Below are 24,262 nucleotides of genomic sequence, written 5' to 3' on the forward strand. Positions count from 1 at the left end.
ACAGTGCCTATACAGGTTAATGTGGATGTGTGAGCTGGAAGGTGAAGTGCATATTATTGCTGAAGTGTGTTCATTAGATTTCCTTGTTGCAAAGCATTCTGTACATTTTGAGTACAGCGGTAGTAGTTGCTACTGTTCAGTTCGTCATAGAAGATTTGGGAGAAAGTGAATTAACTAGTACATATGTGTTCATCATTCATATTGGAATTTTCTAATGCTTTGAGAGAAATTCTGTAAGTTAAGTTTACTTCACTTGTGTGTATGTCTTGTAACAAGGCCTGCATAAAACAGCTAATAATTGTACCCAAACTGCTTCCTGCTCTACCATCCCTCTCCCACAAAACATGTTCTGCACACAATAAAAATTCTACTTTTTCGTTTACACTTGGAAAATCTGAAGTACTTGATACAGTTTTAGTGAGCTTTACAATAGTAAAAAAAAAACAAAAAACCCTAATTGTCAGCAGTACTGCAAATCAGGTTGTCCTAAAATGCTGTACTTTGACTTGCCCAATTTGATTATTGCTGTCTAACATCAAGGACATTGATTCTTCCACAACTATAGACTTCATTTAAGACCTGCATTTTTGTTTTAAGTGGGAAGAAGTAAAAAGAATACTAGCAACTTGAATGTGTTGAATAACTATGTAAGTGATGTTTCTGTCTCTAGACTGCAATTTAAACAATTTGAAGCCTTTCTTAAAAATCCAGTGCTTGAAATAAAATAGACCATTTTTGTAATCATTGGCAAAGTTTTGGTTTGTTTTAAGCCCTATTGTTGATCTAGAGCTTTTGCTCTCTTAAGGTTGATTAATTGCTTTTGCCACTTTTGTTTGCAGTTCAGTATAATCTTGTTCAGAATATTGTATTTTTTTTAGTCTAATCTTCCATTGACAGTTGTATGTTTGTATGGGATGTTAAATTTGACTGCTAATAACTTAAGTATTTTAGTAAACAAATAAATAAGATTCAAAACAGTAACAAACCACTGCAAACTGAAATGAATACTAAGTAGTGCACATTTATTTCATGAAACATGATTTCTGCACCTGCTATAGACTCTGTTGTGAAAGCTGTTGTGTTTGCGTGATCTTATTTATTTAGAAAGAGAAAGTGAACATCCTGTTTTACATTCAAGTATCTTTTAATTTAAGGCAGATTTAGATAGAAACAAGAATAATAGGCCCATCTCTTACACTGAGTATTGTTGAAATGCCTATGCCTTTCATGGTAATTACTGTTAAGGTTCAGTACTGTTTCTTTAATGGAGATCACTCTCAGTTATCTTATCTGTAAAATGGAGGGATGACTGTTGGTGCTATAGTCACTTCATGCAGAATTAAAAATATGATTCAGGTATTTAGTCCAGGAGAGCTATGGCTCATCTTTGGCTTTACCATATGGCCTTTCAGAAAGCTCATGCCAAGTTGAATGCTTAAGTCACAGTAATGCAATGTGACCCTCACTACAGAGGTTTTACTCTCTTAATGATAATTGACTTGGTTAACTTGGCCCAAGTAGAAGCCCATAATTTTCATTAACAGAGTGAAATTCAGTCACCTTGCAGATGATGCAAAGGAAGATGTTGTTACAGTTAATCTTATTTGACTATGCTATGCGCTTAGAAATAGCAACTAGGAATTCTAGTGCCTCACACTCCTCTGCTGTCTTACAAGTAGTTATGTAGTTGACTGAAAAGGTGTATGTTCTCCCTCTGTATGAGTTTGTCCACATAAAGGAAAACACGTCATTCACCTACTGAAGTTGGCAGTATACAAATTTTCACATACATACATAATGGACAAGCAAGAGAGTTGTGAAATCTTAAGACAGACCAGACTAAAAATGTTTTGAAATAAAAAAACAAGAAGAAATATAATCCTGTTGAAATGAAAGGGTGAAGGGGGAAGGGAAATTTGTGCTCTTCCCCATTTTTTAAGGAGCCAAATTATGGTCTTCAAACTTCTGGGATTACAGTGAATTTTCTTTGCTGTAGAACTGTCAGAAAATACAAAGGTTATATCTATGCAGACAGCTTAACTTGCTTTCTAGCTCTCCAGAGTGCCTTAACTCATCTCATGCTCAGCTGTAAAAATCTCTGGCTCGTGAAAATAGAGAGTATTAGGGCCCTAGTGCTCCTGGATGGCCGGGACCAGAATCTTGGTAAGGCCAATTGGTGCCCTGCGTGCCGACAGCAGCTCATCAGGGCTGCAGGGCTAAGCAAGCATGCCCCTGAAGCATGCTGTGAAATACTCAGTGCTGGAAACAAGATATGGGACAAAGAGACCTTTCTGTGCTGGTATCCATTCTAATCTTTGCTTCTGGAGGTTTTCAAGAGCACTGCTAATTTTCAAGAGTGTAGCTCTGAAATTTTTCTATTTGCTTTTGCTTGCTTGTACTTTTTCAGTTTTCTTTTCTCTTATGCTTATTTAAAGTTGATCCTAATAATGGAGTGAGTGATTCTAAAAAAAAGATTTCTTCAAGGAAGGAGGATCCTAAAACTTTACCTAACTAGAGGCATACTATAAAGTGAAGGAGCTGCATAAAATACAGTGGTAGTACAAGGAACCATCACATTTTTCCTGAAATCATTGTACAATGGAAACTGCTTTGTATCAGCTGAAATGTCAGATATATCAGGAAAAAGTTAAAGTGGAACCTGATATCTGTACAGCTAGAGATTCAACTAATTTGTTTAGGGATACAGTAGAAAATTAATCTTATGCTTGAAACAGGGAATAGTAGCCTGTGTTTATTATCTCTTCCCCCATTTTCCTTCGGTACTTACTAATGCCCTTTGGTTAACTCCATTATACCTTTGTAAAACTTCTTGCAGAGCTCAGCTGCTTTGGCTTGTTTGCCGATAATAATATAATTAACAGGATGTGTAAAAACTTGCTGAACTGCGTGTTGCAGAATCGGGCTATTACCCCTTTGTACGCAGATATTCTGCGGTTTGCAGGGCTTCGTCCTCCGCAGCCAAGGCTCGTCAGAGAAGATGCTGGCACTGTGCTGATCTTGAATGCTGTGCAGAAAGTTGAGTTGGTAGGAATGGCGTTGTGCTTGTGAAAGGGTAAGAGGAATGATGAATAAAGTCAGTTTACAGTTTAGAGGTGTGGCTCTAATTTGCTTTTTTTGACAGTTATGCCACAGGGATAAAAATGTGAGAGAAGGATGTACTATGTTTTTAGATATTGAAAATCTTTGAAGATTAGATTCACAATGGAGAATTAAAACTAATTATTTTTTATAGTAATGTATTACATGATAAAGCTTTTCTTGTTTTGTTTAATTTTTGGTGAATGGTCCTGCTTTATTTCCTCCAACAATTTTAGTTTTAGGAAAAATGGTTTTGAAATTTTAAGAGAATAATACAGAATAGTGAGAGGTTAGGATTCCTTTTTATCTTTTGATAACTTGAAGGTATCATGAATGCTGGTTAACTTGCTAGTTCTGTGAATGTGAAGTATGAAGCTGATCAAAAATTTAAAAAAGTGGAGAGTAAATATGTCAACTGATTCAGTGCAAAACAAGTAAGCAATTAAGAAGATAAGAAATGATACAGAGCAGTGTGACTAGCATATGAGCCCTGACCAAATAAAACATTTAATTACAACAAAAACTGTAAGGGAAAACATCTAGAGATGACATTACAGGCTTTACTTTCAGGACTGGGATCTCTAACCAGAGAGGAGAGTTGTGACTCTGAAAAAAACGTTGGTATTTCTGCTGGCTAATCAAATGAAAGTGGACATTCCGTGGGACTTTATATCCTTGGGTATATAAAATAACTCTTATGCAGGAGTAACGAGGCTAGGTGTTTCTGACTAAATTGCTTCTTTGTTTTTTTTTTGGCATAGACGTACTTTTTGGATGGTCCCTGAAATTAACAATATGGAAAAGAGGGCTATATGGAGAGGAGAAACTTGATGATAAAGGATTTTCAGTTTATCTTTTAAAGCCATAACAAGTCCATTAGGAGTAGAGCCGTTCTTAATGCTAAGAGTAGTTACTCACAAGAACAAATTACCAAGGACTTCAATGTAGCTTTCACTAGGAAAATGTAAACTGTAATTTAAGGGCTTTTCTATCACATTTTCAAATTTGGCGAAGGAATTATGTCAGCAGTCCCTTATAAGCAGGAAATGTATTAATTTTGGTTTGACCTCTCTGTTTTTCCTTTTGAAAGAAATGGGAGGGTACCTAGTGTGCTTATTGGCATATCAATATTCATTAATTCCATATTTGTACTTTGACAGTGTTTTAGACTGCCAGACAGGGACTGGAACTCCACAGCCAGATGCTACACAAACACAGAACAACCGTGAGCCCCAGCCCAGAAATACGATAATTTAAATATATGGATGGAGACAACAGGTAGAAACAGACAAGGGAACACAAGAAAACAAGGAGTCATCACAGCACATCAGCAAATAATCTGTTTTCAAGTTTTCCATAGGTCTCCTGCCAAAGCAATTTGAAAGAGGTTAATCAGTGAGTCTTGTGGATATTCACAGATGTGTGAGGTGTCAGCCTGGATAAAAAGTCTGAAGACACTCTAATTGAAAAAATAACACATAGATGATGGAAACCTGCAGCTTGGGCCTAAAGGAGAAGGAAGTTTACCTCTAGATACAGAATGAGAGATGATAGGTAGGCTTTGACATGGAAGATAAGTGATTAATATATAATGGGATACTGGATTTATGTCAGAGGAGCGAGACTGCATTTGTCAAGACTAGAACAAAAGATAGGAACAAGATGTGAAATAAGCATGTTCATGGGAGTGTGGATTGAGAGGAGAGCCATACTTTAAAGAGGGTGTTTGTAAAGATCCTACAACTTTTACAGGTAAATCTTTTGTAAATGTGTGGATCTACAGGACCTAGATGCTTGTTCTGAGGACTGAGAGAGATGTGTAAGTCAAAGATGATGCACAGATTATTGGCCTAAATGATGGCAATGGTGCCCAAGAAAGGAGACAAGGGGGAGGGTATATTAACCATGTAGAAGAGACTATTCACTGTGTATCTTATAACTGTACAGAATTTTGATCTGTCTCACAGCTAAATCTTAGCAGTGGTATGACTTTAGCGATAGGGGTAAAATTACCTTCTCCAAGTGAGTAGTGGGTTTGTGGGTTCCAGAATTTGTATGAGATCCCCCTTTATCAGTTCTCTTGTGGAAGAAGATCTTTCAGAAAGTTCTTTGAATATATTGTACCTTGCTTTTTCCATGTTGCTTTTCAGTGGCAGCATTTACGATTTAAGGTTATGCTGAAAGTGTGTGTCACACTGTTGTTGATGAAGTACCATAGAAAATGAGTATTAATACACATGTTTAAGTATGTGTTTTAGGAGCCTGACTTGACCGAACTGCGTTGTTCTCCAGTTGTGAAACCAGGAGTGGTTTATGAAGATCATCCAAATTGGATGCCAGTAGAATCTCTGTCATGTAGACTAGGTATGGCATGCATATTGTGTATATTTCCACCTACTGGAAAACTGTTTTGGAAATGCTCAAGCAAATCATACCTCTCAGTGTATAGTTTCAAGGTATTTCACTTATTTATAAATCAAGTGGGATCAAGGTGACAACATTGCTATGAGGTTCCTAGTTCTTGGCCTCCAACCTCACCTCTCTGGGAACATCCAAAAACAGCCTTCTGGGACAGTTCTGTTGTCTAGGAACCACAGGGGTTCTGTGCTTCTGTGGCCATCATCTTTTCTATTTAATGTAAAAGGATGGTGTAGCATAATGTGTAGTAGGTTTGAGTCACTACATAATTTCACTGTTTTATTTTATTGAGGCGTTGCTGCTAGAATGGAACAAATGTCTTACAGAAATTCAGGAATGATTCTGTGTCTTTTTAATTAAGTCACTTGTACATTTACTAAATAAATTGGCAGTTATTTTCTTTTAAGAAAATACCCTTTTAAGAAATACTCTTCAGTATATTTCCATCTGAACTATATTAGAAGTATCTGTAAAGTTCAGCTTTTTTGCTGATCTGCAGCCTTTTTAGTACATGTACCCTCTGAGACACCATCAGAGATGGCTAGGTACATTGCTTTGGGATTCCCGACAGAGGAACCCTGTTAACAGAAATCAGAGCGTTACCGTTGCTGTTTCAGTGGTTCAGGACTGCTGGATTATCTCCCCCCTTCCAATTGTCCTTCTTTCAAGTTCTAAAAATTGTTCATCAGATTTATCATTGCTTTTTAAGAAAGTCTTCATGAGCATGACCTGAGGTTTTACAGGAAATCTTGAAATAAAAGTAGTAATATTGTTATACATTCTCTCACATTCAGCCACACATGCTATCACAAAAGTAGCCTTGAAGCTGTTTGAGTTTTACAGCAAAGAATGTTTCTTTTCATATCAGGTAATCTGATCTGCTGATTTTTTCCCCCTTGGCTTTGAAAACATGCCTTTATATTAATAATCCTGCATTTTGTGATGAAAGTTGGTTGCTCTAATTGCTGATTGGTATTCGGTAACACTAAATAAAGACTTGAAGTTTCCCCTTTTTCCTTTTCCTATTCTGAAATCTACCAGTGTATATTTTTATAATTCACCATTAGTGGATGTATAATCTTTGTGTCTGCTTTTATTCTTGGCCACTGGGAGTTTTGCTACCAGCAATAAAAGACAACCTCCATGTTGTACTCTACAGTATAGATATTGTAAATTTTGGTCTTGCTTTCCATTGATCTGGTTTGCCATATGGGAATCATATTCAGCTGATCTTTATTTCTTGAGTCAGAAATTCTGTTTTAGCCATCTTTGGGGCTTTCAGCATTTATTCTCAGTGGACTGTCAGGTATTGCACATGAAAGCAAAGGTTCAAAGGCATATAAAGAAGGTTGAGGACTGAAATGTTTACTTAACACTGTCTTTTTTTTCTTTTTACAAACATTTGCCAGACTGAAGGATCAGCATGAAGTCTTAAAAATTTTAGACTTTTTATATTCTATTATGAACATTTTATATTTATACATACATAATTTTGTTGTAGCCTGGAATGCATGAGCTGTAAACTTGCTAGTATATCAGCTTTGCTAGTGACAGTATTAGCAGCATTGCAATTAGTTTTTTTAAGTTTATTGATTATTTTTCTCAGAGGTTTATTTCCTTTCCCTTCTGTTTTTGTTTCTGGAACTGCCACTAGCAGACTGCCATTGTGTTACAAAGACAACTTAAATGAAGACCTTGCAGCTCTTAATTAATATGACAAGTAAAAATTTTAAAATAAAGATAGATCATTCTCTCTCTTTTGCAATGTCATTCAGTAGGCAAGTGAGAATGAATTTGTTGTTTTAATTTTTTGTATTATTTGTATTTAATTTCTTGGAAAACAACTGCCTAAAGTTAGAGGGATTTGAATCACTTGGGGCAGTGATACTGAGGCTCTGTATCCTATTACTGTAGTTTCTTTCTTTCTCTCGCCTTTGTACTGAAGCATACACACTAGAATGTGTCTAATGCTGCACTTGGATCTTCACTATATCTCATTTTGCTTTTTATTATCAAGTAAGGAAATAGCCAGGGATCTTGAGACCCAGTAATGAGATTTATTTTCTGGTTCCTTTCTTCTTCATTGCTGAGGGCACTGGAGTTGGCTCAAAGTGACCCTCTGACTCCAGAATAGATGTGGTTTTGGTGCACCTAGGGCCATACTTTGCTGTTGAGGAACTGGAAACAGAGATGAGAGAAAGGCTATGAAAAACCGAAAGGATGGTCGTGGTTCCCCCATATCTCCTTTGCCTTTCATGTGGGGACCACCTAGAATGAAGCCATTGAAGAGTGCTGCTGCCTCACTGAGCAGAGTGCTGGACTCCAGCCCTGCTTTTCCCGACCTGCACAGCCTCATCATCAGAATGTTATGATGCAGATTTAACTCACTGTTCAGTGTTTAGTCATGTCTGCTTCCTTTGCTCTTTCCTTGCCATTGCCAGCCAAAACAGAGAACAGCAGCTAGGGCAATGTGGCAGCACAGGCAGCTTGTTTCAAGCAGATGGATTACCAAAGACTGAAATAGGTCTTCTTTTCTCTTTTTTTCCTTTTCTGGGGGGTTTTGTTTCTGACAGTGCTGGAACTCCCATGCTGCTGGTTCAGCTTCCCTCACTTTAGTGATCAAAGATGATTACAGTTTCTGAAGGTCAGTTCATCAACTGACCTGGCTTTTCCCTGTTATCAGATAAACCTACGAGCCATCTTCCCATCTAGATCTTCCAAGGCTTCTTCTATTTCACTGCTTGCCTTACTTTAAGTTGGAAAGAACAACCCAAGGAAATGAAGGGAGTAACCAGAAGAGGCCAGCTTTGAGACCCTCAGTACAAGAAACCACTGTGTCAGCCAGAGACATGGCAGGCTGCACATAGCGGTGTGAAGTAATACTGGTGCTGATCACTGTAAGACGTGCCACCAACAGAATTAACCTATTTTGGGGTATATTTGAGACTAACTAAATGGCCTTGTGATCTCCCACCATGTGTTCCTGAATGCTTAGTCCTTCACAGGACAGAAAACGTGGCATTTGTTTAATCTTTTTCTGCAGGTGCTTCAAATAAGAAAAGTGATTGAGAAGCTACCTCATTGCTGAAGTTGGAGTTAAAAGTAACGTAGATTTTTTATCTGTTTACAAAGCACTCCCAAGACAGATTCAGAAATGTTCAGTGAAGTAAAATTTGGAAAAATGATAAAATATCAGAAACCTCATTATGAAGCACAGTCAACTTTGGTAACATACTTGTTCGACGGAGGTACATATATAAAAACTCCAAAATGTATTTTTTCATGGGGTATTATCTGAATGTAATGCAATTTTTGGTATTCACACCTGTTACCTCTTGGCTTAGTGCCATCAGAATGGTACAACTGGATGTGAAGGTGCAGAAGCTGAAAATTTTTAAGTAGTGTATCACTCTGGCAGTACATGCTATCTGTAGTTAAATGCATCCATCTTCTGATTTTTCTGTGATATCCTCACTGAATTTTGGAAGATGTTCAGTGTCTTGGTATTTATTTTCAGTGTTCTTGGCTTGGTTCCCTGCAAGCTCTGGAATGATGCCTGTGTTGGATCACTTGTGCTTCTCAAGAATAGGGGAGTTCCTCTCGATGGAAAGGTTAAAGATCCTCTGTGCAAATTATGGAACTTTCTCAGGGGGCTTGGAGAAGGAGAAACTGAAGACCATATCAAATTCATCATATTTCACTTCTAAGGCAAAGTCTTTTTCTTTACTATAAATGCACAGGAGTTTGTTTGTATGTGTAGTCTCAGAACAAGCCAACTTTCCAATAGCCCCTAAGACACAATAACTGACAGAATTAAAAAAAGAAAGGGCTTTAACAAAACAGGACACTCTTCTGCGTATTTTTTCCTCGTGGGAAGAGGATCAGAAGACAAATACATTATAGTTGTAGTGTTCGGGCATTCAGATTCTGCAGTAATGACTATGGTAATACTGCAGCGTAGTGTATCAGGGTTAAAGAGACTGCTGTCTTTCAATAATTTTCACAGAAATAATATTCATAAAGATCAGAATCATATTATTAATTAGCAGGAAGTAACCTCTTGGAAGCTGAATTATGTAGTTTGAGTTGAAATATAGCTAGCTATTAAAAGTAGTATGGAAGAAATTATTTTTGCATGGTGAATATGGGCCTACTTGACAAAAATGTTTGTGGCATTCTTCAAATTACTCCAGATCTAAGCTCTCATTTCAAATCCATATATTCATGTTGGGATAGTAATTATAATCTTGAGAATGTAAACTTGTTACAGTGTTATTTTCCTGAATCCGCAGGTAATCTGAATCACTGACTCTATCCTTATTCCATTTTCTTTATTAATCCCTTTTTAGGTACTCATTCTCAAACTTAATGATGGTCTTTAAAATTCAGAGTTAACAATTTCATTTATGATAACTTTTGTGGCTTGGAAGGAGAGAATGATGATTGTCAGGAACATCAGCAAGAAGAAAAGTGGAGAATGAATAAATGCAAGAGGGACAAATGGGAAAAGAAAAAAAAAGAATCAAGAGGCATAAATATGGTAATTGTAAAGATGAGTGTATTTTTACTTTAATATTAGACATAACAAGCAGGTAGTGGAAAATGATTAAAAATATAGTTACTTCATTACAGACCATTTTCCCTTCCATACCTTTGTTCAAAACATATCACTCATGTGAATGAAAAAAATTGATATCAGGTTATGGGCAATAGATTGCATTCCTATACTTGTATGCCAGAGCCAGTGATTAAGAATTTGACGATGTCTGCACTGTAAGCATGATGCATTCCACTTGTTTTTTTTTTCCTGCTCTGCATCCATGTTTAGCACATGCCAGCAGCACCACTTCTGGATCTTTGCTCTGCGCTCTTGCTGTACTCACTTCAGTGCTGCTTCCAGTCCCTGTGCCAAACCCATGACTTCTCTTCAGCTTCTGAGTATTGCAGGCTGTCAGCTGAGTCAAGTAAACTTCTGCTAATGAAAACAGATAAAAAATCACTGGAATTCTTTAAAGCTTTTACATTAGCTTAAATCATGCACTAAGAATGAATGTAGTATTATTAAAAAATGAAATCGGATTATAATGAAAGGAACCTGCATATTTTAGTTAGTAACTTTCATCCATCTCTATGAATTTTGTTTAATTCTAATAAGATAAAAGTGAATCCCCATTAACTGTAATGAAATAAAATTAAGCTCTCCCTGACTTACGTTCATGTAGTCAGTCAGAACTACTATTTGAAATCTCATTGAGCTCAAATTGTGTGTGCAAGGACAACAGGATTCTCATTTTTGACTGGGGAATTCTGTTGGTAAGAAAATAGCAGAATGAGGTCTATTCTATCTAGAAAAGGGAGATGCCTTTCTGTATGCGATCTGAATAATATGGATGCTATAAAAATATATGCTATAGATTTTTTTTAAAATCTGTTTTGAATCTGTATAGTTGATATCACTGTATTTGTTTGTTCAAATATACACCTCCCTGTTTGAAGATGTTTTGTTTCTTTAGTATCTTCACACATCAATATCTTAATATAGTTTTATTAAAACAGTTATGGCCAACTCATGTTCTAGTTGAAAGTTCTGTTAATATTTTGGGGAAGGAGGTAATTCATTTTTGTCTTGTTTCAGCACAGAAAAAAAAAAAAGTCTTCTCTATTTGGCTTTATTTTCTTTTCCTTTTTTTAAAAGATCCCTGGGCTTTGTTACGCCAGATCATTACTAGCTTTACTTTCTACTGCATTTTATCATAATGCTCTTTGAGTATAAATAAACTCTGGTATGCTAAACCTAATAGCAATTAAACTGGAAGTGTTTGTGTTTCATCACTGTTAACTTCGCAGAAATGTTTCCATGACAACCTCCATGCTAGTTAAGGCAACCAGAGGTGATCAACAGTTTATATATTTTTTTCCTCTTGTAAGAATGGAATCTGTGTTGACAGTTCTGGCCTTTAATGGCACTTTTGTACTGTGTGAAAGTATTTGTTTACTAGATCATATGCTGTTAACTGTCAGGCCGAGATAGAGTGACTGCTTTTGATAAAAGGGCTGCGTTACATCTCTGAGTCTGTGAAGCTCTTGTACTTTAATTACTCACATCAGTACAAAAGTATCCATTTGCTTCAGTACACTTAAAAATTAGACTTTTTAGTTCCAAGGCATTAATGGTAAGTTAATTGTGTCCTTTACATTTTTGAAAAACAGTCATCTAAAAGCTGTCTTGTAGTTTTAAATTTAAACTATTGTATTTACAGTGAAGATACAACACATGCCATGGTATGGGGTGAATCATAAGCCCTGTAATTATTTGCACTATGAATTATTTCTGGGTCCTGTTTCTGTATTTAGCTGGTGAAGGCTGTCTGGCTGTAAGCTGAAATACACTACTCAAGGACTCTGGTTAAGAAGAACATCATTTAAGTAGATGTGCTTTCTCTATCATGAGTTTTAAAAAATACATAACATGACTGAAATAATCTCTCTGAAGTGTAATATCATGGTAATACAGGTAGACTGTTGAGTGTGTTTAGTGTGCACCAGATAGTTGGAAAGTTTTTAAAATGAGACTATTAGCTTGTAGTGAAATTTCTTTCTTCATAGACCACTTTTTATGAAGAATGTCTGGAAGTTCAGATCAGCTAATAACTGCTACTGCAGCAAGTTCATTCACTACCAGCAGTAAGTTTGAGGGCATCACCTGTACTGAGTTGAACAACTTGCTTTTGTTTGTTCACAGTCAAGCTAGTACCAGTTTATGGACTAGTATCTTCTAAAGTCTTGAGTGTGTGTGTAGGAGAGGATCATTTGTTTTTGATTTTTTTTTTTTTGTATAATGGAAATTTTTAGAGAGTACAACATTGTTTTCTAAAGTCTTGTTTTGAAACAATGATTAAATATTTTGTCATAATAAATATTTGTTCTGGGGGAGAGTACTGTATAGTAATATTTATAAGATGTGATACATGTTGCATATCTTGCATGTTAAGATGTTGTTTATATGCAGGACTCCAGCCTATTGGACATGTAACCCTTTTCAGTAATTACTTAGAGAATGTTTATTATTTAAAGTAATGGGGTACCATCACTTTCTTCAACAACTTCTCCACTCTTGAGTGACCTATTGAAATTGATAGGAGTCGAGGCTATGTAAACTAAGATTTTGTGCAGGTTCATATGTGGATGCTATTGCTTTTGCACAGTGTGCTTGTCTGGCTCTACTGAGTTGGGAGCTGCCTATATAGTTCTTGGTGATAGATGACTCTAGGAAGGCAGATGAAGTGTTGAAGTTAGTTGCCTAAATTCCCCAAGCTTCAAACTGTGTGGACCAAGTACTTCTTTCTCGATTATCAGTGTAAAATGCTGCCATTAATATAATAGCCTTGCCTCATATTTGAGGATTTGCCATGGCTTTCTTTGTGTGGGAATGGTGAGATATTAAGGGCAAACCTTTGCAGAGAAGGGGGCAAGCGCAGCTACCTTCCAGTGCAAATTTGTAACCTGTCCTAGCTGGAGAGCTTAGTCCTGCTGTGCACAGTCTGTAGTGAGGTCTGTTCAGTGCACATGACCACCATCCGGCAACACACTTCAAACTCTTTATTTGCTCACTTTGAAAGTAATTAGATGTAAATTAAGTTGTTGATGGTAGTTTCAGTTCAGGTCAGCTTGTTATTTCAGATCTGTTGCAAGTAACTGAGCTAAACAACCTATGCTGAGACTTTAAATCTGTTTCTCTGAGTGCATACATGTATACAGTGTCAGAAAATTAAGTTCACAACATCTCTGCAGATAAAAATGTGTGGGTTACTAGAATGCATATATTTTATTTTAGTACTAAGAAACATTTTCTTGATGGTCACTTGGTTGTGAAAGATTGCCTAGTACTTTGGCATATAATGCAAATAACCTATGTGCTCTTATTTCCCCAAATCAGTATTTCTAAATAATAGTTTATTACCATGTCTGAAATAATATTATATAATTTGCAATAATTATGTTTTTGTAAGTGTGTGTAAAGACTACCTATATCTGTACTGTAACTCTGGGGAAGTTACCCAAAAGAGTATTGAGGATAGTCATGAACTGGGAGGGACATATGTGCTATTAGCCATAAGACTTTTTTTCCCCCAGGAAAAATGAATTCATATTGGAACAGTAGCAGAGATGGTCTGTGAGGATGGTCAGGAGATGAAAAGCTTATCTGGTAAGATGAGACTAAGAAAGTGTGACATGTTTGGCTTAATGAAACAAAAACTGAGAGAGAGGATATGATTTCTCTTTCATATTTCTAAATATGTTAGGGAAGGGAAAGGAAGGCATCAGCGAGGAAGAACTATTTAAGCTAAGGGACACTGTTAGAACAAGTGAAAAAGAGTGTAAACTAGCCATGGATAGATTTTGGCTGGAGGACAGAAAAAAGATTATAAGAATTCAAGTGGTATGGGGGGAAAGGAAATTTCTAAAGGAGAGATTAAGGAGCTTCTCAAGAAAATCGGCAGGATATGTTGCTTTACATAGCAAAAGATTGCATGTGGTGACTCAGAATGCACCACCCGATACTATGCCCACTTTTTTTGCCTAACCAGATTTGTAAAACTCCTATACTTGCTTGCCATGCAGTACCATGAAACTTGTGTGTGAAATCTAAGAGGAGCTTTACTAAATTATTTTGCTTGTTTCCATTCAAATATAGGTGTATTTCTTGGGTGGCTTCTTCAGTCTGTTTTCAGATAAAGTGCCTCCTTCAGTGTTATTAACAATAATATTCTGGGACCTTTTCATCTCAGTTTTAATTTGTTATTTTATGTGTATAGGAGTACTACCCTTAAATTCCTCCTCTTATTCATCTTATTGTAGTTAGAGACAAGCTTTAACCAACTTAAATAGCTTCTTTTTTCCCTTTCTGGTATTTTCTGTGCAGCTGGAAAGATTAGATGATCATCACCATATTCATGACAGATGAAACGAATCTATACTCTTATTTAATTAATTTAAGCATTCATTTACAGTCCCTTTTTTTTGTAACTGGACTTTCTGACAATGTTTTTTTTTTTAAGTTCATCAGGGTCTTTGGGATACTCAAATTGAACACAACAGAAGTTACTCAAAGTAATTGGCGTTACATCAAGAAAAGAGTTAAATGACACGCATTTTAAAAATTGCACATAGATCTAATTTTCAGAGATCGTTGTCTCCATCTGTTTTTAAAAAAATGAGTTGTGTACTGTTTGGGGCAAGTGATCTCTGTCTATGAGAGAGGACCATGTCAGATCACTGAGTAGCAGTGAATCATCAAAATTAAAACCAAAAGTAAGAAAGGAATTAAGAAATCATGTTGCAACTGCCATTATAGCATTTTGTTGGCTGTTGCTACCAGGTATTAAATTTTCTTCAAATGTGTTTAATATAATTTGAAGAGAAATTTCTTTGTATATTGTATATTGTATATTGTATATTTCTTTGTCTATTGTATAAACCAAAGAAAAGACATCTGGAATTTTTGTTTTATGTTTGAGTGGTGATGAAGTATACATTTATAAAATATACATTTATACTTTGAACATATCTCCATATACCTGGTGTGGCAGGATAGTGCTAGGTTAATTTTTTAGTCTTACATGCTTGTATCTCTACTTTCTTTCATACTCAAGGAATGAATATGGAAGGTGGGATACAGCCACTACTATTTCAGCCACCACTTGATTTCTTTTCATGTGCCCAGGAAAGTCAAAGTGTTCCCTTGCAACCATTATGCCATGCAGAATTCTCTAGCTTGAACTTCATTTGCTTTTCCTTCTTTTTTGGATTGCTTTTAGCATATCTCCCTCTGTACTTCATCTTCCATGAAGACTTTTCTTCTTTTGTGGCTTCTTCAAAGATAACTGTTTGGCCCTGTGCTGTCTTGATAATGAACTAATCATGATCTGCATACCTGGTGTTTATGAATATAAACTGGTACAAGGATGTGTTCCAGACAAGTGCTTCATTTATCCTTCCATTGAACCTGAGCATCAAAGTTAGGCATAAGACATGGTTCTTTTCTGCCCTGACTGTACTGCTCCCTCTTTCGCACCAGCCAGGACATGTACTGCTGAACACTACATCAGGAATACAACTACTTTTGAATAAGTTTTCCTGCTCTTAGTAGCCAAAGAAGTCTGGTGACAAAAGGATATTAGCTCTGGTTTGGCCACATTTGTCTATGACTCTACAAGTAAACCAATCTGGCCAGGGTTTGGGTTGAGTTTTGTCCTGTGCTCACAGAAGTCTCCCAGGCAGTGTCTGGGCTTGGCTTAGGGGGCTATGCCCAGACTTGCAGAGACCGAGGATTGTTTATACTAATGAGATTTTTGTGGAAGAGAGTTTATTCATACAAGCTGTGTTGTGCTTCTGGCTCTCAGGCCAGAGAATGGACTCTAGCCTCTTTTGTTTAGTAGAATAGACATAGCTATAGAAATCTCCACATCTGGTACCAAGAAGGTTCAAATGACTGCTAAGAAATCTGCTTCAGCTCTCACTCAGCAGCTCCAAAGGTAGCATCCACAAAAACTAAGTGTCATGTTATCAATGCTTGCATTTACAGTATCCTGGTAGTGACAGGTGGTGGATCAAACCAGTTCAATTCCTTAGATTCCTTGAGAATCTGGTGAAGATTTTAAGGAGTCAAATCCACAGAAGAATTCAGGTCTGGTACTTAGGATACCTGAGCTTCAAACTTTCATTGACTGTTCACTTGTGCTTTTCATTACCATTCTTGGTCATAAGAATGTTCTTCTGCTAAAAGGTTGGCAGATGCATATATATTCTCAGCATAGTATTCTTTTGGGATTTTTAGAAGGTGGTTTCTGATAGCTGCTAGTCTGGACCTAATCTGGAAATTATCTTAACAAGAGTTAAGAGTTAAGATAAATCCTTTCCCTCCTCCAAAGTCCCATACTTCTGGAATTGAGACTCTCCTTTGTTGAGACTCTCCTCAACATCAAAAGAGGTCTTTCTTTTTGTACAGACAGGATTAGTGTTTTCAGATGGTTCCCAAGACTTTTTGTGCCAGTAGTTGGTGGATGCAAAGGAGTAGCTATTTTCATGCAGGATCTTAAAATTGCAGATTGTTTCAGAGCCTTGTAGTAGCCACAAAAATGAACTACATCAGAGTTCTGGCTCAAGTTACATCAGTAGCTCACTGTCAGATGTCTGTATCAATGATGTTTTTTCAAGGGTTACCTGGAATTCTGTCCAAACTTTACTAAACTTGACACCATTGCAAAGGCATTTAGAATTAATGTGCTTTTTCATATAACGAAGTTATGAAGTGCTGCTTAAGTGAAGGACTCAGCATCTACCTCAGAATAAATGGTTGTAAGTTACTGTTAGGCTTCACCAATGAGGTGATTAGTAGGCTTGTGGTTTATCACTCAAAAGATGAAAAGCTGACTCACAGATTTTCTAGATATGTAGTCCATGTATATATCATTTGCCATCTTCCTGTCTTCCTCAGTCCTTCAAGATATCTATCTTAAGATTTTGAAAACTGAAATGGACTAAGCAAGCTTGTCCATACATACTCATATGAGAAGTGTGAAGACAGTAGTGCACTAGTGAACTCTACAAATGTTGTAAAGGTAAAGTAAGAAGGTTAACATTAAGCTCTTAATAGAGTGTATTTCCACTCACAAGGCAAATATATATGTTGACTGCATATCCTCAGAAATGTTTTTGGAAGAGTATTACAAAGGTCAACTGAATCAGTTTTATTATTATTATCTTTTAGGTCTGTGTCAATAAAAATGTGAAAGAAACTTTGTTGAACTTTTCCAAAAGAACATCTGTTTTGACCTATAGAGGACAATTTAGAATGCCGATTTGTTATTCTTGTATTGGTACCTTTTTAGGAGGTTTATATTCCCAGTGACATGGGTTTTGATGCAAATGCAATAATAGGTTGTTTACCATTCTCTCTTAACTATTTGACCAAGAATTCATTTCCTGTTTTGCTTCTACCTTCCCCTACAGATGCAATGCCAATCAGAGTTTTTTCAGTTAGTTAAAATACTCTATAAATCATCTATCATGCAAAATATTATTTTACAAACTTCTTAATGCCACAGTCTTACTTTATTCCAAAGACTTCATAAACACCAAATGTGGTTGATTAATTCAGTGTACAAAATATTGCTCTTGGAAAGATGGGCATTGTAATGCTCAGTGTTCCACTTTTTATGTTATTTTGTGGTTTTGCCAACAGTGTGATCTTGGTCTTAAATTGGGCCTGTGTGCAGTGGTATATATAGCAATACTGGAAAAGGAATACTTTGACTAACTAAGACCTTCCACACATGATAGTTTTCAGAGGCTCATAAATACAGTTTTTTATCATCTTAAAGATTAGATGATAAACACAATTTTATTTATCTTTTTAACCCATATGCTTGACAAGGTCATTCTATCAGTGACAGTATGTCCTCTTTTCCTATACTGAATATTAAATTCTTGACCCCTTTGTAGTCCTGAGTAACCTAGTCTGATCTCATAGTTGAGCCTGCTTTGAGATGGGGGTTGGACTAGAAACCTCCCTGCCAAACTCAATTATTCTGTGATTCTGGGACTCACGAAGTACTGTCTAAAATACATGGCTTAGTTAAAGCTCCCTAACTTGAGATCTTGACTAACAGACAATATGAGCCTTTCTTATGCTCCTTCCTATTAGATATATTTGCTATTTTAATATGAAAACAAATGGTATTCATCTTTTCTGAATGTATGGTTTGCAGAATTCTTCCTTCTTCAGTATTCTAGACTTTGCTTATCTTTATATGTTTTTCATTTTATTTCTCTAAAGCAAAATAAGTTGTGTAGCATGAGTGTGATATTGTCTTTTTTTTCCTGTATTATTTTTATGCTCGTTGTTGGCAAACTTAGCAACTCATTCAGCTGTGTAAATGACCTACTTGTATAGTAAGTACATGGGCTCACTGAAATCCACTTCTTCTTTGATGTCTCTCTGCTTCTCATCTTTACTTATGTCATAGCAGAAGTTTAAACAGTGGGCAAAAGGACTCAGTGCTGGAATGGTCTTGTGGCTGGTGCATATTTTAAATATTTTAATTGGTTTTGTGGGACTCTGTAAGTTGATCTTAATAATTTTGTTTAATGTGAAGTAATCATGCATCTTTTTAAAGGGGCAATAGTTACTTGGAAAACACAGTCTGTAAAGCCAGAGGGGACCATTATGATCATCCAGTTGGATCTTCAGCATAATAGTAGCTATAGGACTTCTCCTTGAATTAATTCCTGTTTGAAGCAGAGTGTATCTTTCAGGGGAAAAAAAATCAACACTGTTTTAAAATACTCCTAGTGATGGAGATCCCATGACAGCCCTTGGTAACTTGTTCTACTGGTTAATTATCCTCACTACTAAAAATCATTTTTGGTCTAAATTTGTCCAACTTCAAATCCCTCATTAAAACTCTCCCTTGCTGTGTTGCCTGAAGAAAATGTGACAGTGGGTAGGCTGCTGATACGCTAGGGCTCCTGCCTTTCATGCTGACCCATATTGTTTCATTGTTTCCTTGCTGTCTCAGTCTGTGTCCACCTGTTTTGTCTTGTGTCATATGTTTAGGTTTTCAGCTTTCCCATGCTGGGATTACTTATTTGTTCTGTTTATACAGCACCTAGTAGAGCGAGGTCTTAGTCCATGACAGGTGCTTCTTGGCAACGAGCATGTCATGAAGGCATAAAGGATTAAAAGAAGTTTGAGCTATTGTTGTTTTACATTAACTGAATTTAAGCCTGTAAAGGACTACTGTAATCTTAGGATATGACTCCTTGTGAACAGGACTTCCTCAAATTAATTTCTGCTTTAAGTCCAATAAAGGTTGTACTAAATCATATCTTTTAGAAAAGCATCTGATCATTTGATCTTGGGCCAGGGTGTGCGGGAAAGGAGGTAAGGGAAACAAAAAACTTTCAGTGATGGAAAATCCATTATAGCCCTTGGCAACCTGTTACAGTGCTTAACAATTCAGCGTTCAATTCTTGTCTCTAATTTCTAATCTGAATTTATCCTGCTTCAGGTTCTAGGCTCTGATGATGTTGTTACACCTTTCTTAGAAAAGGACAGGGAGGAATAAAATAGCATTGTCAAGCTTCTGCTCTGCATTTGGGTACTTACAGACTGTGATTGAACCATTTCATAATCTTGTCTTTGGTAAACAAAACAGATTTGCTTTTTCATTGTCAGACCTGTTTTCCAGTGATTTAATTATACTCAAAGTGTGTTCTGTGAACCCTTCCTACTAGTATTCTGAGTTGTCTGTTATCAGACTAGTAACACTGTTTCCATAGGAGTGACCCCAGTGTCAAATACTCAGGTAGCATAGCCTCTCAGTTAAATTCCTTTGGTTATACATTCAAAGATTATATTAGTCCTTTGACCACTGCTAGTTTATATTCAGCTGATGTACTACCGTAATTCTTTCAAAGTTACCTTTTCCCATTCTGTAACAGGAGCCCACCTTATTTGTTGCTACGTACAGCATACATATACATACTTGTTGTCCTTTTAGTAATGGACTTTGCTCTGGATCGTTTGGTGAATATGGTGTAGATGCACACTGCATGCAACATACTCTTCATTATTTGCCATTCCTTCATTCTTTGTTGCTTTACTAAGTGTGTATTTTCTCCTCACAGGGATAATGTTTTTCTGCACAAGTGTGGCTAAACATTTTCAGCTTTCAGGTTACATGAAAGATCTTTAAAGTATTGTGTTTTATAATTGTTTTCCTGTCTAGGTTAATCAAATTTGTTTTCTATTTTTAAAACATTTTTTTCCTGTTCTACCAGTATTTGTTATTCCAGATGGGAGACTAGGTCCAGATGAAGTATCTATCCCACATCAATATCTCATCGCCATATTGCACCCATTTAAACTCATGAATGTTGAAATGGACTTTAGGAGCAGCAGTATCATGACATCGCTGTCTTGTCTACCTGTCATCTTCTCCAGGTAGAACTCTGCTTCTCTTCCTCTTGTCAGTTTAAAGCCTGATCTTCCTCTTTTTAGACTTTCTCTTATGATTTATAGAAATGGATTATGATATTTGTGCTGAGGGGCAGGTGAGAAGCAGAGCTGTGGGGTGGTACAAGAAATGTGAGATGAGGCATCTAGGAGAGATGGGAGTTAGAAAAAGCAGGAAGGAGTGATACATGGAGCTTGTTTTCTCAGCTTATCTCCTGGGGAAGTTGAAAGCCCCGTGCTGTGGTGTGCAAGGAAAGAAAGACCAAACTGTTGTGTAGTCCCAAGGACACTGATGTCTGGCTGTGATTCTCATGAGAAGGCTCTCTCAAGAGTTATGGCAAGGTGGTGGAAGGAAATTAAGAGAAACAGAATTGAGGTAAATTGGCAGAAGGCTGTTATATGAAGCATTTAGAAGCACAGACAACCTAAAGGAGGAGGAAATATAGAGAAAAAGGAAAGCAGTCTTCTCTGAAATGTAAGAAGTGTAAAGAGAAGCTTGCTTGTTTAATGCTTTGACTATTCTTTCCGTAGTTAATTGGATCAATAAAAGAATATAACTGAAACATCTCTACCTTTCCCCATTATTTCAGTTGCCTCTCTGCTCCTGCCCACATTTGAAACAAACTGAAGTAAAACCAATTTTCTTTATTTTAGTCAAGGGTTTTCACATTTGTTTTGCAAAAAAGAATCAGTGTAGATTTTGAAAGTAGTAATTCTCGTTACTCTATTTTCCAGTACGTACTGCTCATTAATCTGAAAACTGGAGTCTCATGGAACAAAAGGAAAAGAATACTTTCAAAAGCTCTCTTTTTTTCTCTTTCTCCTTCTTGCTTTTCTTTTTAGTTCTGTACTCCAAGTAGGTAGTCTTGAAGAGCTCCGAAGAAAGATCTGGAAGGAAAACTATGCTAGCTGGATGTGCCATTACTGACTTTAGAACTACACTCTTCAGTCAGAGAACTGAGGCCTGTATTAAAAATGATGTTTATTCTGGTTTCTTCATCAGTAGAATCAAGTGAGGTCCATCTCCAGTGGAAAGCGTGCAGGTTTATTGGTTACAATGTTGATCACTTTTAGCAGAAATACACATCTCATATTTCTTTTGCTACCTCTCAAGGTGTGATTTCCAAACACAGTTTCCAGGTGTCTGTTTGACAAATCTGTTCAGTGTTACCATTACAAAACCTTCAATGTATTAAAAGATTGAATGGTGGAGAGATGCACAAAATGAAATGAATTCTAAATATCGATCTAAGAACTCATTGTACTGCTTGTTTTCTTTTAATTAATATATACTTCATACAGTTTGTCTAATTCAAGTGAAGCAGCTATAGAATTTCTGGACAGTTTTCATGGAGTGCTTCAGAACTTAGGCTTAGCTTGTTTACAGGATCTTGGTTAAAAAGTGTATCATTTGAACATGAACAATGTCAAATCATTATTTTACACTGGAAAATTTAGTAAACTGCTCAGGACAGTTGACAGAAGTGGTGGATAGCGAAAGAGACATGCTTAGTTGACTTATGTGATTGTGTTGTCATGCTAAGATAATCAGTCTAAAAATTCTGTAGTGTGTTACACATATGAAGGGAAATAACTTTGAGCATATCAAATGAAAAACAATTAGTGTATAGTTAATTGTGGCAGAAAATTTGTAGGGAGTTTTTTTTAATCTTGGACATTTCATAACCTCCTTCCCACCTAATTCTTCTGGCTTTATAAGTGATAATAAGAATGCTTAATTAATACTGAATTTATGCTAATTTAAAACAATGATGATCACAGTTCACTGAAATTGTATGTTCTTCTTAATTAAACTTGACCATCATTACTTATGGATGACTCAATACTGCATATGCTATATTTTATCCATAAAACTTTACTTTTTAATTTAAATAGTTTGAGATATTGTCTGATTGTTTTGTATTTTTGTTTATATATATTTATGTCACCGATTCTAAGATGCTCTAAGTTACTTTGTCTGTAGTTCAAAGAGTGCAAACTTCCTTTACGAACCTCCCCACTTCTATTTTGGTAGATAGTGGTTTCTGATACATAGCATACAAGAACATATGAAAATTGCTTGTTTTCAAAGTTTTTTTATGACTTTTAAACTCTTTATTTGTAGTACCCACAAATACCACATATTTGTGTGTATTACTAGACTTCAAATTCTGTAAAAAAAAAAAAAAGCGGGGGGAGAAACAGTTCATTCTTTTAGCAGCTGTTGTTGGCCACTCCAGCAGGTGCAGCTGAGTGTTTGGGTAGCGCAGTGCAGGGATGAGGGCAGGGAAGGGCCGGGCTGCAAGGACAGACCGCAGGTAGGCTGTCGTGTCCGGCTGACGTTCACGGGCACCGCAGGAGGAAAACGTTCGTTGGAGTTGCCCTAGTCAATGGGTTTATGAACAACTGGCAGCCCTGACTACACGGGGTGGTGAAGTAATCTTTCCTAAAGGGGTTTCTCCTTCCTTTCTGCATTCGTCTCCTCTTTGCAAATGTAGAGGCTGAGTTTGGAGCATCAGGAGAGAAGAGCCAGAGGAGAAGAGTTACATTTTTCTGGGGGAAAAGTAATATGTTGCCATTCCACAATGACTTCTGTACCTCTTAGGCCAGAAGAAGAACTAAGATGAAACAAGAGAGATCAAACTTCTCTAATCTAAGGATAGGATAATGCTTTGCATAGGCTGCAATTTTTACCAATGCTTTAAAAATTAGGTTTAGTAGTTGGGAATACAAATTTTTATTTAGGAATTGTTGGAATACAGTTCTGTATTTAGCAATACAAAATAATATTTTGAGTCTTCTAGTAAACCTCCTTTTGGTGTGTGAAACAAAATGACATTTTCTTGTCATGTCATTTGAATAAAACTTTGTTGATGTAGGTCTACCAAAAATAGGCTGTTATATGCTGATAAGGAAGATAATTATTTTAAACTATTTAAACTGTGCTAAATTTCAGTACGCTGCATAAAAACTTTGATAGTAGTATGCTGAAAACTTTATAGTATTGAAAAAGTTCTTGCTAGCAAACATGGAACTTATATTCTGGCCTTTTTATATTCTAACCTAAAGTATTACATTAGTATCAAAAAATTGTGAATTCTGTGAGCAATTCCACTTACTCATTTGGAAAAATCTTGTTTTTTCAAACTTCAGCAATTTAAAGAGCATGTTTATGTTTAAGAGGAGGCTTTATAAGATGAGCTAATAATTAGTTTTACAGATTAAAAATACAGGAGATCTATTTTCCCCTTATTTTTATGTGCGATGTGTGTTGAGGGCACCAAGTAATGAACCCTGAAGAGCAGATTCCTTACTTCTGAATACCAAGACAAAAACATATTGCCCTAGAAAGTTCCAAGCTTCAAATAAAAATCTCTGCTATCCCTCAAAGCAACTTGCAATTTAAAAGTAATACCAGAAATAATGCAAAATCAGACCTCTTGTAATGAATTATTCATGTGGTCTAATTTAGCTATATCTTTACTACCGTAGTTGAGTTGAGAAACTATTATCTTTAACTAGCACTATTTTCTGACATAATAACATCAACAATAATGAGCCGGCATTACTCTTTCTTGAATTGAATGTAGTGTGACACTAAGATTACGCTGTTATGCAGCTTTAAATTTTGATTTTTTTAAATACGATAGTATCCTAAAACTTTGGTGTTTTTGTTTTTCAAAGAGGAAAATTTTCAGTTTTCTTTATCTTTGGCTTTTTAAAGCA

The 24,262-nt window shown here is 36.3% G+C and overlaps 1 protein-coding gene across 5 annotated transcripts in view; it reads left to right on the plus strand.

Annotated features, from left to right (window-relative positions):
- The window catches only part of FOXP2 (forkhead box P2), a 454,906-nt gene that overhangs the window by 14,948 nt on the left and 415,696 nt on the right, over nt 1-24,262 (plus strand). Inside the window, exons 2-3 of one of the 5 annotated variants that reach the window (XM_067314932.1) lie at nt 9,867-10,057; nt 20,362-20,524. The exons of the other annotated variants lie outside the window; for them this stretch is intronic. The gene's annotated coding sequence lies outside the window, so the exon portion shown is untranslated. The remainder of the gene's footprint in view (nt 1-9,866; nt 10,058-20,361; nt 20,525-24,262) is intronic. 5 annotated transcript variants of the gene reach the window in all.

Source organism: Apteryx mantelli, chromosome 1 (genome assembly GCF_036417845.1).
Source record: "Apteryx mantelli isolate bAptMan1 chromosome 1, bAptMan1.hap1, whole genome shotgun sequence".
Lineage (NCBI taxonomy): Eukaryota > Metazoa > Chordata > Aves > Apterygiformes > Apterygidae > Apteryx > Apteryx mantelli.